We start from the raw sequence: 9384 nt of genomic DNA on the forward strand, positions 1-9384 counted from the left end.
CCCCGTGTCTCACTCACTCCCCTCACACCCCATCTCAGTGAACAGCTGGGGGCACCAAACCGCTTTTACAGGGGAGCTGAACAAGGGTTAGAAGCGGGGTGAGATACAGGAGAGGTGGATTTCCTCCTCCCTCCTTTATCATCCAAACTTTGGAGGAGTTGTAAGCAGGGAAGAGAATCTGAAGTGAGAGTAGTGGGGTGACATGGGGCAATGAAGATTTTCCAGGTCTTCCCAGTGCCCCTGAATGTCAACAGCAAAACGTCACAAGGAACAACGTTTTCTGTGGAGGCTGAACAAGGAAGTTAAGCAGCCTCTAGGAAGCAGCAGCCACCCCATGGCTGCCCTATCCCTCCTCTCCTGTGGTGATAAGGTCCTGCCGCTCTTCCCTACCTGCCCGGATTACTAGTACAAAGAAGTATTGTGTGAACCTTTGTGTTTACCATGAAGTGGAGCAAATGCATCAAGGGATGCAATGATCTGTTTTCTCTCCCCTGCCAGTACTATGAGAGCCAAGACTGGTGGATGGGAGGATCCCCTGCAAACCAACTTCTCCTTATCCACCCACTGGTTTGAGTTGGAAGGTACCTTTAAAGGTCATCTAGTCCAATCCCCCTGCAATGAGTAGGAACATCTTCAACTAGATCAGGTTGCTCAGAGCCTTGTCCAACCTGATCTTGAATGTTTCCAGGGCTGGGGCATCTTCCACCTCTCTGGGCAACCTGTTTTAGTGTTTCACCACACTCATCATAAAAAATTGCTTCCTTATATCTAGTCTGAATCTATCCTCTTTTAGTTTAAAACCATTATCCCTTGCCCTATCACTACAGGCCCTACAGGTCTGTGCTTACCTTTCTTATAAGCCCTTTTTACGTATTGAAAGGCCACAATAAGGTCTCCCTGGATCCTTCTCTTCTCCAAGATAAATAACCCCAACTCTCTCAGCCTGTCCTCATTGTCCTCAGAAGGTAAAAGGATTTTAGAGCTAAACAGCAAGGAAGGAATTACCCTAAGGAAGAGAGAAAGGAGGCTCTATTCCTTCCTTTCCCTTCTCAAAACGAGGGTCTGCCTCCTCTTCCTTCCTTCTCCTCCCATGCAATGCTAAGCCTGGAAAAGTGCATATGTATGCACATCTGTGTGCTCCAGCCTGAACTAATGGGTGGATGGGCAGGAGATGGGTTTTATAGAAGAAGAGATGTGGTGCCACAGAAGTAATTGTTATTTCCAGGCTTTGTCAGGAGGCCAATTAGACCAAGAACAGTGGGTTTTCAGCTGGGATGTTCCTAACGGAAGGAACTCTGAGGCAAAGTGTTTCTCCAAAGGTTGGTGACCTTTCCGCTGCTGCAGCCACGGGAGGCTGTTGCAACTAACCTGCTCAGGAGGAGAGCTCTCCCATCCATCACATGGCACTGGCCGCAACCCAGAAATCTTCAACTGTGGAACATTTCCAAGTCTTGTGGCTATTTCAGAAGCACAAAGCGACCAGCTGTACTAGGTGTTCCCTCTGTGGGTGGTAGGGAAGAGGGAAGAAGGAAACCCACTGACTCCTCTGCAAGCGAGAGCAGGAACAGGCCATAGGAATACAGGTCAGAGAAGGACAGAAGGCAGAGCGACAAAGGCTGTTACAGGTAGAGCAGCAGCAGGAGCTAGAAAGGGCAGGCAGGTACAGAATACAGCAGGCCAGGAGACAGGGACTCAGTCAGAAGAGAAGGCAGGTATATTTGGCTCTAGAGAATGCTACTGGTGGATGGAGAAAAACCCTGGGCAATTGGAAACATTGAGAGCTCTCTGTAGGAGACATCTGAGCCACAAGTGAGGGTCCAACGAGCTGGAGCTGGTGGAGTCCCTAGGGATTCAGGGAGCTCTAGGTTGGGCAGGTCACCTGGGAGAGGTACGTAGGGAGCTCACCCCTTTCTGGGCATTGTTGAAATTGCATTTAGACTCAGCTTCTCCAAAGGAACATTTCCATTTTCACCCTGTCTTTCCTCTGAAGGTTTCCAATAACCCTTTTGTGCCTGGGGAGAAGCAGGATGGGAAGAACAGAAAGTGAACACCTGGGATGAGAAGGATGGGGACTGAGGGGAAAGGAGCTGGGGAGAGCTGGAGAATACATTGAGTCTTACCTGGAACAGAGTAACAGTCATGTGAGGATAATGGATCTAGGGATGGGATTCAGGCTAAGGGAGACTGGATGGAAAACCAGCCAGTGGCACGGTAGGACCTGGTGGCAGGGATGAAGGAGGACCACTGACCTGCTGAATGACAGTGTGTGCATTTGTCCTTGTAGTCTGGCATATGGGCTTGTGGGACTGGCAGCATGGAAGGGAGTGGGGAAGAAGAAGACAAGTTAAAATTGGTCAGGGAGGAGGGACTGTTGTTGAGACCCTGTGTCCAGGTGAGCTCCATGTCAGTTACTGTATTTCTCTATGGCAAAGAATGAGCTGTGGAAGTCCTGGCGAGAAGGTATATATCCATCCCCCTTCTGGGGATTTTGTAAGATAATTGCCTGCTATTGCTATGGGTAGTCAGTTCTCATCCCAAGTCAGAGATCTGTGCTGTGAATCTATAAACGTCCCTCCTCTGCCAGTGCCTCTGTAGAGGGACAATAGGGATCTACATAAAGGCTTTTAGGGTGTTTCTTTCCATCATATTTAAATTATTAAAAATGGGATATGACATTCAAATAACACATATTGTAATCACTCTGAGAACAACTGGCACATGATACATTAAAATCTCTCAGTTGTACATGCTGCAGGAAAGGGAAAGAAACTGCAGGATATAGACCCAAAGCCTCTAACTGATCACATACAGATCTGTTGCTGCTCTGATGTCCTCTCACACCACCAAGAGGTGCTCTTGACATGAGTTTCCTTCTGCATGTGCAGTGAGGCTGAGGGAAGGCAGGCACCCATCTAGGGCTTCTTGTTCCCTTTACTGAGTTTGAGGAAGACGCTAATGGGAAAGAATTGCTCAGAGAGACAGTTTTGTTCTGAGAGGCTTCCAGGGCCCTGGGATGGGTCACCTCCGAGTGACTCATCTGTGCTGGGTTTACACGGCACCCATGTGGGGAAGCAGGCAATGCATGATACCATTTTTCCCCCCACAAAGATCCAAAGCGGCAAGGAACTTGGGTGACTCCATCTCTCCCCTTCTTTTGGAGGGGGGCAGGGGGGTGTTCTGCTCCCTCAGAGAGGAGGGGAAAGGGTGAGGGGGCTCCTTCAGAAAAGGTGTTCTCACTTCACAGCCCTGCACAGGAGGGTGGGAGCTCAGCAGGAGGCTTGTCCTTCAGCACAGACAGAGTAGCAGGGGGGAATCCTTTCCTGGGGGGCACACGAGGATCATTTCTTTGCACACACAGGGCATGGCCACAGCAGGTATTCTCATTACCCTGGGCCCTGATAGGATTTATTTAATGTGGGCTATCGCTCAGGCAATCCTGAGTGGCCGTGAGACCTTTTCTGTGTGTGCTGGGCCTCCACCAGGGAAAAGAGTAACTTGCTTCAGCCTGGCCAGGCTGCAAACTGTCCCCACTTGCTATATTCCCCTTTTGCATCTTCCCACTTCCCCATTCACACAGCTTCGTACCATCTGCCTCCTGCTTTTAGTTCTTGCTTTGCTGCTTCTCTTTTCCAAAAGTGCCACCCCTCCCTGTTGCTGCCCCCACCTCTCCCCTCACGGCTGGGGTTGCCACGCTCGTCTGAAAAGCCTGCCCCAAATTCAGAGCTCACATCATAACTGAAGAGAGGTGATGCACCTCAGGCCATGATGCTCTCCAGTCCCTGTTAGAGAGGGCATGGAGCTGCTTCATACAGGGTCTGTTTTCTAACGTGGCCACACCAAGGGCATCTGTAGCCTAAATTTATCCTGTCAAGCAAAAGCTTAGGAAAAAAAAAGAAGTTTCCAATCCAGCCTCACTGAACACAAACTACCTACGTTTACAATGTAACACGGAAGCAACTCAACTTGAAAATGGTTTTTACTGAGTCTTGGACCTGTCTTACTCACGGGCTTTTCTGGAGATCAGCCCTACTGCAATAGGGGCAGGTGGTCCATTCCTGAAACTTTGTGTCTTGAAGGCTCCTCTGTCTTCACGGTGTGAAAGCTCTCAGTCTCTCCAGTTTGGGGCAAAATATCAGGTTCACTGACATCCTCCTAGCTGGAGCAATGAAAGAGGTTCACCTCCTCCACCTCTTCTCCACTATGTACCTGAGTAAGCAGAAGACCATGGTACAGACCTTTGGGCATCAACTTTGTTGTGATGGCTGGTTCACACTTGCGCTTCCCTCAGTTGAGAAGTTGTTTGCAGACTCTAAATCATACTGGTTTTTTATGCCTTGGCCTTATCTGGTTCTCTACCTCTGCAAGTCCCCAGCGATTCTGATATGGGTTTCTATTCTTACAGATACTTTGTTCTCAGCCAGTGACAACCCCCATCTTGCTGATACCACCCGGTTACTTAACAGTAACAAATGCAGATCAATATCTGACTGTGCGTCCTTTCCCAAGAGGTGCTCAGACAGTTCAACAACACTTTTCACCTGTCTGTTGTAGAGGGGAGGTTACAGGGACTAGAGTTTACACGTGTAAATTCTAACTTGAGCGTCAACTGCTTGGCTTGCCTCCCCTGCCTGCTAGCACTCTTCATACGTTATCAGATGTTAGACATAGTATGTTTTGTAAAAACGGATCTAATATATATCTTTACTAGGAAGCTATGGTATCTTCTAGGAAGGCTGCATCAGGGAAGTGAAAAGAGCTGTTTAGAGTACTAAGGAAATCTACAGCTACTTTGTTTTACAAGACTAATATTTTCGGAACTACCAAAGTAAAATCTTTTGCTTGACTTCTACCATTTCTTCTCAAAGGCATAAAGCTTCAATACTGCTGCACTTCTGAGTCCAACAAAAAAATCCCTCTGGCTCTTCATTCAAGTTTATCAGACTCTAAGTGACCCTCCTCTAATCTTTATAAGAGCTGGTTTATTTTTTTTCCTGTGGCCTTTTATAATCACCATCTTTCTATCTTTAAAATAGACTCCAGTTCCTTGAATTAGTAAAAGCAGTTGAGGACAGTCTATTCCAGGCACTCTGCAGTAGTAACTTTACTTACTGCCTGCATGTTTGCATCCTGAGCTACTGACCTGGCTGTCACAGTCAGTGTTGCCCCTCACAATGGACACGGATTATTGTATTCCAATTGTTATATGAAAAATCCTGTTATTGTCTTTGCTTTAGTGCTGTTTTACCTTGCATGCAAATACTGTCTGTGCAGCTTGTAATCCCCACAATACCATGTAAGAAGTGCTTCACTCTCTCCTGACATACTGCAGTCCCTAAGTCCAACCTGAATGGAAGCCTAAACCTCCTGAAGGGGCTATTGAATTTGTACAGACCTGTATTTTGTCTCTCTGTGGACAGTTGTGGGAATATAGCTGTCATGTTCAGCACAGAGAAATATATGGCACTTTGTCATTGCCTTTATCCCCTCGAAAGTAGTAGGAAATATTTATATTTCCTTTTTATTTAAACAATCATTTTAAGCCTATAACAAATAGTAGAAAAGTGCACCCATGCTGTTGGTTTGGTATTTTCCTTTGTGATCATGAGAACAACAGATATTTCTAGCTCCAATTTAAGTCTCTGTGTACAGACAGGGAGCATCCTTCGAGAAAAAAAATGGTTGGTAGCACCGGAGGCACAGGGAGCAGCCTGGAGTATTGATCTGCTGCAGTCTGGCTAGTCTGCCCACGCTTGATGAGGTGAGAACTGCTGGACCAGCCTGGATGCCCCCCATTGCACACACTCCCACCTCTTGCCTGCACAGCCCCAGCCTGAGATAACCAGGACTGGGAAGGATGTGCATCAGCAGAAGCAATTCCTGGATCTAACCCCAGTCCTGTATCAGAAGCGCTGATTTCCAGGGACCTGCTTCTTCCTGTCCTTGTTCCCAACAGCTCTGGAGACACAGGAGAAGCACTGCTTTATCTATGGGGTGTTGGATGTGAAAGGGAGTGATAGGAGGGGGAAAAAAGGGGCAAATCCCACCCCAATCCAAGACATATCTGACCTGTCCCAGTCCCCTTCACTTACCCTGATACTATGTAGGCCCCTCAACACCCCCTAACACCCATTCCTCTTGTTCCCTTGTTGACACCTCTTCTTGCACAGCTAAGAGAACTTTGCACCTTGGAGCCCGGTATGTCTCGGAGCAAGGAGAGGCCATTTCCAGCTCTACTCTTTGCCTTGTTGAAATAATCTATATCACCTGGAAAATTTTCTTTGGATCTTCTTCCAGTCTCCTGCTTTTCAAAGGAGTGCGTTCCTTGATGAGATGTGCCCTTGATCTCATCTGGGTTGCTCTTTTCCCAGATGTTGCTGCAGTCATCATAGTGGTTTTTTCAGATGTATAGGCCACAAGTTTCTCTAGAAAGAGGAAGATGCCAGAATCAGTGCCCAACATGAGCCAGTCCCCTCGATGTGGGTATCTTTCAGCATAAGTTGATTTTTGCTGCATGTCAAATTCTCCTTGCTTAGTCTGTATTTGACCTAGGCTGTATCTATGCTGGTCTTCTCCCACAACACCAGTGGGAGAACCCATGTGCTCCGAGCCACTGGCTATTGTGTAGCTCTGACCACACTGTGTAGTATTTAAATCTCACCTCCCCAGGATCCATTTGATGTTTCCTTGACCCTGGGGCATAATTAATTTTTATGTCATCTTGCTTGCTTGCTTTTTCTTTCTTGCTTGCTTACTAGCTTTCCTGCTTTCTTCCTCTCCTCTCCTTCCTTCCTCCCTTCCTCCCTCTCATTCTCCTTCGTTCTCCCTTGTTCTCCCTCTTTCTGTGTCTTTGCTTTTTCCTTTGCTTCCCCCCCTGCCTTTTTCACTTGAAATAATGAGAGGGTTGTGTTGTAGCCCTTTCACGGCATTTTCATGCCATGACCACAGAACATGTGTTACTTACCTTAAGGGCATTTCCAGATGTATTGCTGGCTGGGGTAGTCTTGGTATCCACCTGAGCTCACTAGAGATCTGTACTGCTTGTCTGGGATGCTCAAGCAAACTGACCTGTCATCTGGGTATAGGCTTCCTCAAGAAAGAATGGCTGTTTTGCTCCAGAGTAAGGCTGGAACCAAGCTAGTTTGTGCACTATGTGAATGAGTAGCAGACTAAGGACCAGGTGAGGGAGATATACTTACCCTACAGTTTGGAAAGAATGGGACATACTCTAGGTTTAGTTTAGTTCTACAATCCTGTCTCACTTCTTGTGTACCCTCAAGAGAAAACATCTCACAGGTCTTTCGTTTTTACATGAAATAGGCTTATGCAGTTTTTTAATGGTGCATTTCCTATTCAGACTCCTCTGGCTGAAATAACAGAAAGCATTCAAAACGAATCAAGGCCAAACACTGCTAAAAACAAGGCTCCCAGAACAAGGAGAATGCAATTAGTGGAGGTGATAATTGAAATGAATTAGTAGTCAGGGTCTCAAAGCAGGGCAGTCAGGGATTCCAACCGACAGGCAGGAAAAGCTGTGAAAAGAAGGAAGCATCAAGGAATTAAGAGATGCAGCAAGCATGGATTAGAGACACAGGTACAAGTTTTGCATTGCTTTCTGCTGGAGTGGCTGATAGTACTTCTGCAGTGCACAGAGGAATCCATTTTGGTGTTTGCAGGGTGCTTGTGGTTTGGCCTGTCCACAGACACATGCATAAGAACAGCCCTGATGAAGCTGCCCATATACGTCACCTACCTTTGAGGCAGGCAAGACCAGGTCTTTCAAGGAAGTGCTTTACATTTGTGTGTGTCTGCTTGATGTCAGCTGCAATACTGCCGAAACAATTTTTTTGGTGGAAAACAATGATGTGAGGACTGCAGGTGGCAGGCTGGACCCAGCCCCAGTGCAAGAATTGGGACACTGGGCCGGACTGTGGGGCAGTGAATTCTCCTCTGCCGTGGCCCAGAATCTCAAGACAGAAATTGAGTTTACCAGGAGTGGGCTCTTGGCAATTTGTGACCCAAAGGCAGGCCTCTGATAAATTTTAACCACGAACACTGGGTGTAATGAAGGTCAGGGCAGACATGGGTGTAATCATTTGAAATCAGTTTTCATTAATAAAGCTTGGTGTCTTCTCCTTCCTTTTATCACTCCCGAATAAGCTCCTAGCTGCTTCTTTGAAAATATTGACACTGACCATGGAAAGTGAGTGTGAAACTTTGCCACTGACTCTTTTTAAAGATCATAGGTTATTTGAGACCCTGCCTACAGCTGCCTGCATGGATTCATTCTGGATTTCTGCCACCCCTTAACATCTTTAAGGTTGGGATATCTCCCACTCTTCACTGGAGGTTCATTGGGGCACTTGTCCTCTCCAATAACAGCACTGAACCTATAGCATAACCACAGGTCAGAGCAAATGCAAGTACTGAGAGGAAGGGAGGGCAACCTGTGTCTTTCTTAGTGAGGTTGAATGGCCCTAGAGCAATGGTCCTTAGCCAGAGTGTTCAGGCAGGTCCTACCTTTTGCATCATGCCTTTTAAAGGGCCAGTTGTTCTCTCCAGAGGATCTCAGACCAAGCTCAGTTAATGGGAATGTGGAAAGGTAGTAGCTCTTCCTGTCCTAGTGAGTCAAAGACCTTCAGCGTCACAGGAGCCTATTCTAAATGGTGGCAAGCGTAAACAGATGCTAACTCCAACTACATAACGAGTCAGAGGGTCATTTCTTACTTTTCTACATATGCAATGCTCTTGCAAACTCTACCTTGCTGTGTCATGGAAAGATGGTAGGTAGACGTCTGGACCTGTTTTGCTGTCCTGCTCAGGGCCTGCTGTGAGTACAGCAACAGGCCAGGGAGCTAAGGGTATACAGAGTGCTGCAAAGGTAAGTGTTTGTGTGTGACGAGGAGCCATCCCTCTACAACGTCAGTCCTGCTAGAGGAGGCAAGAGCCCTGTTCGGGCATCGCAACTGGTTTGAATTTTAGCTTGACCTATTTCATCAGTTCTTCTGGCTCTGAGGTGGTGCTCTCCTGCACACTTCTTTTTTCCCACATTGGCTACATCCAGAGATCTACCACATAAATCACATGGCAACCAAATACAACTCAAGGGGAAGTGTACAGACTTCTGGGGCTGTGTGGAGGGGATGGAGGAAAAAGAGCACCCCTCTGCTTCGCAGGTGAACAGAGCAGCACAAAACTGTCCTGCTAATGCCAGCTGTTCCACCAGCAGGGATATCACTAAACCAGAGAGTCCTCAGTTCACTCCCTTACTTACAAGGCTTCCTAAAAAAACCAGTCTGTTAGTGGAAAAAAAAGGACCAAGGCTTAGAGTACAAGTCACTTAGTGGCTGGTGGGGGAGGGAAAAGAAGAAAAATACTCTCTTCTCC

This window comes from Rissa tridactyla, chromosome 1 (genome assembly GCF_028500815.1).
Source record: "Rissa tridactyla isolate bRisTri1 chromosome 1, bRisTri1.patW.cur.20221130, whole genome shotgun sequence".
NCBI lineage: Eukaryota > Metazoa > Chordata > Aves > Charadriiformes > Laridae > Rissa > Rissa tridactyla.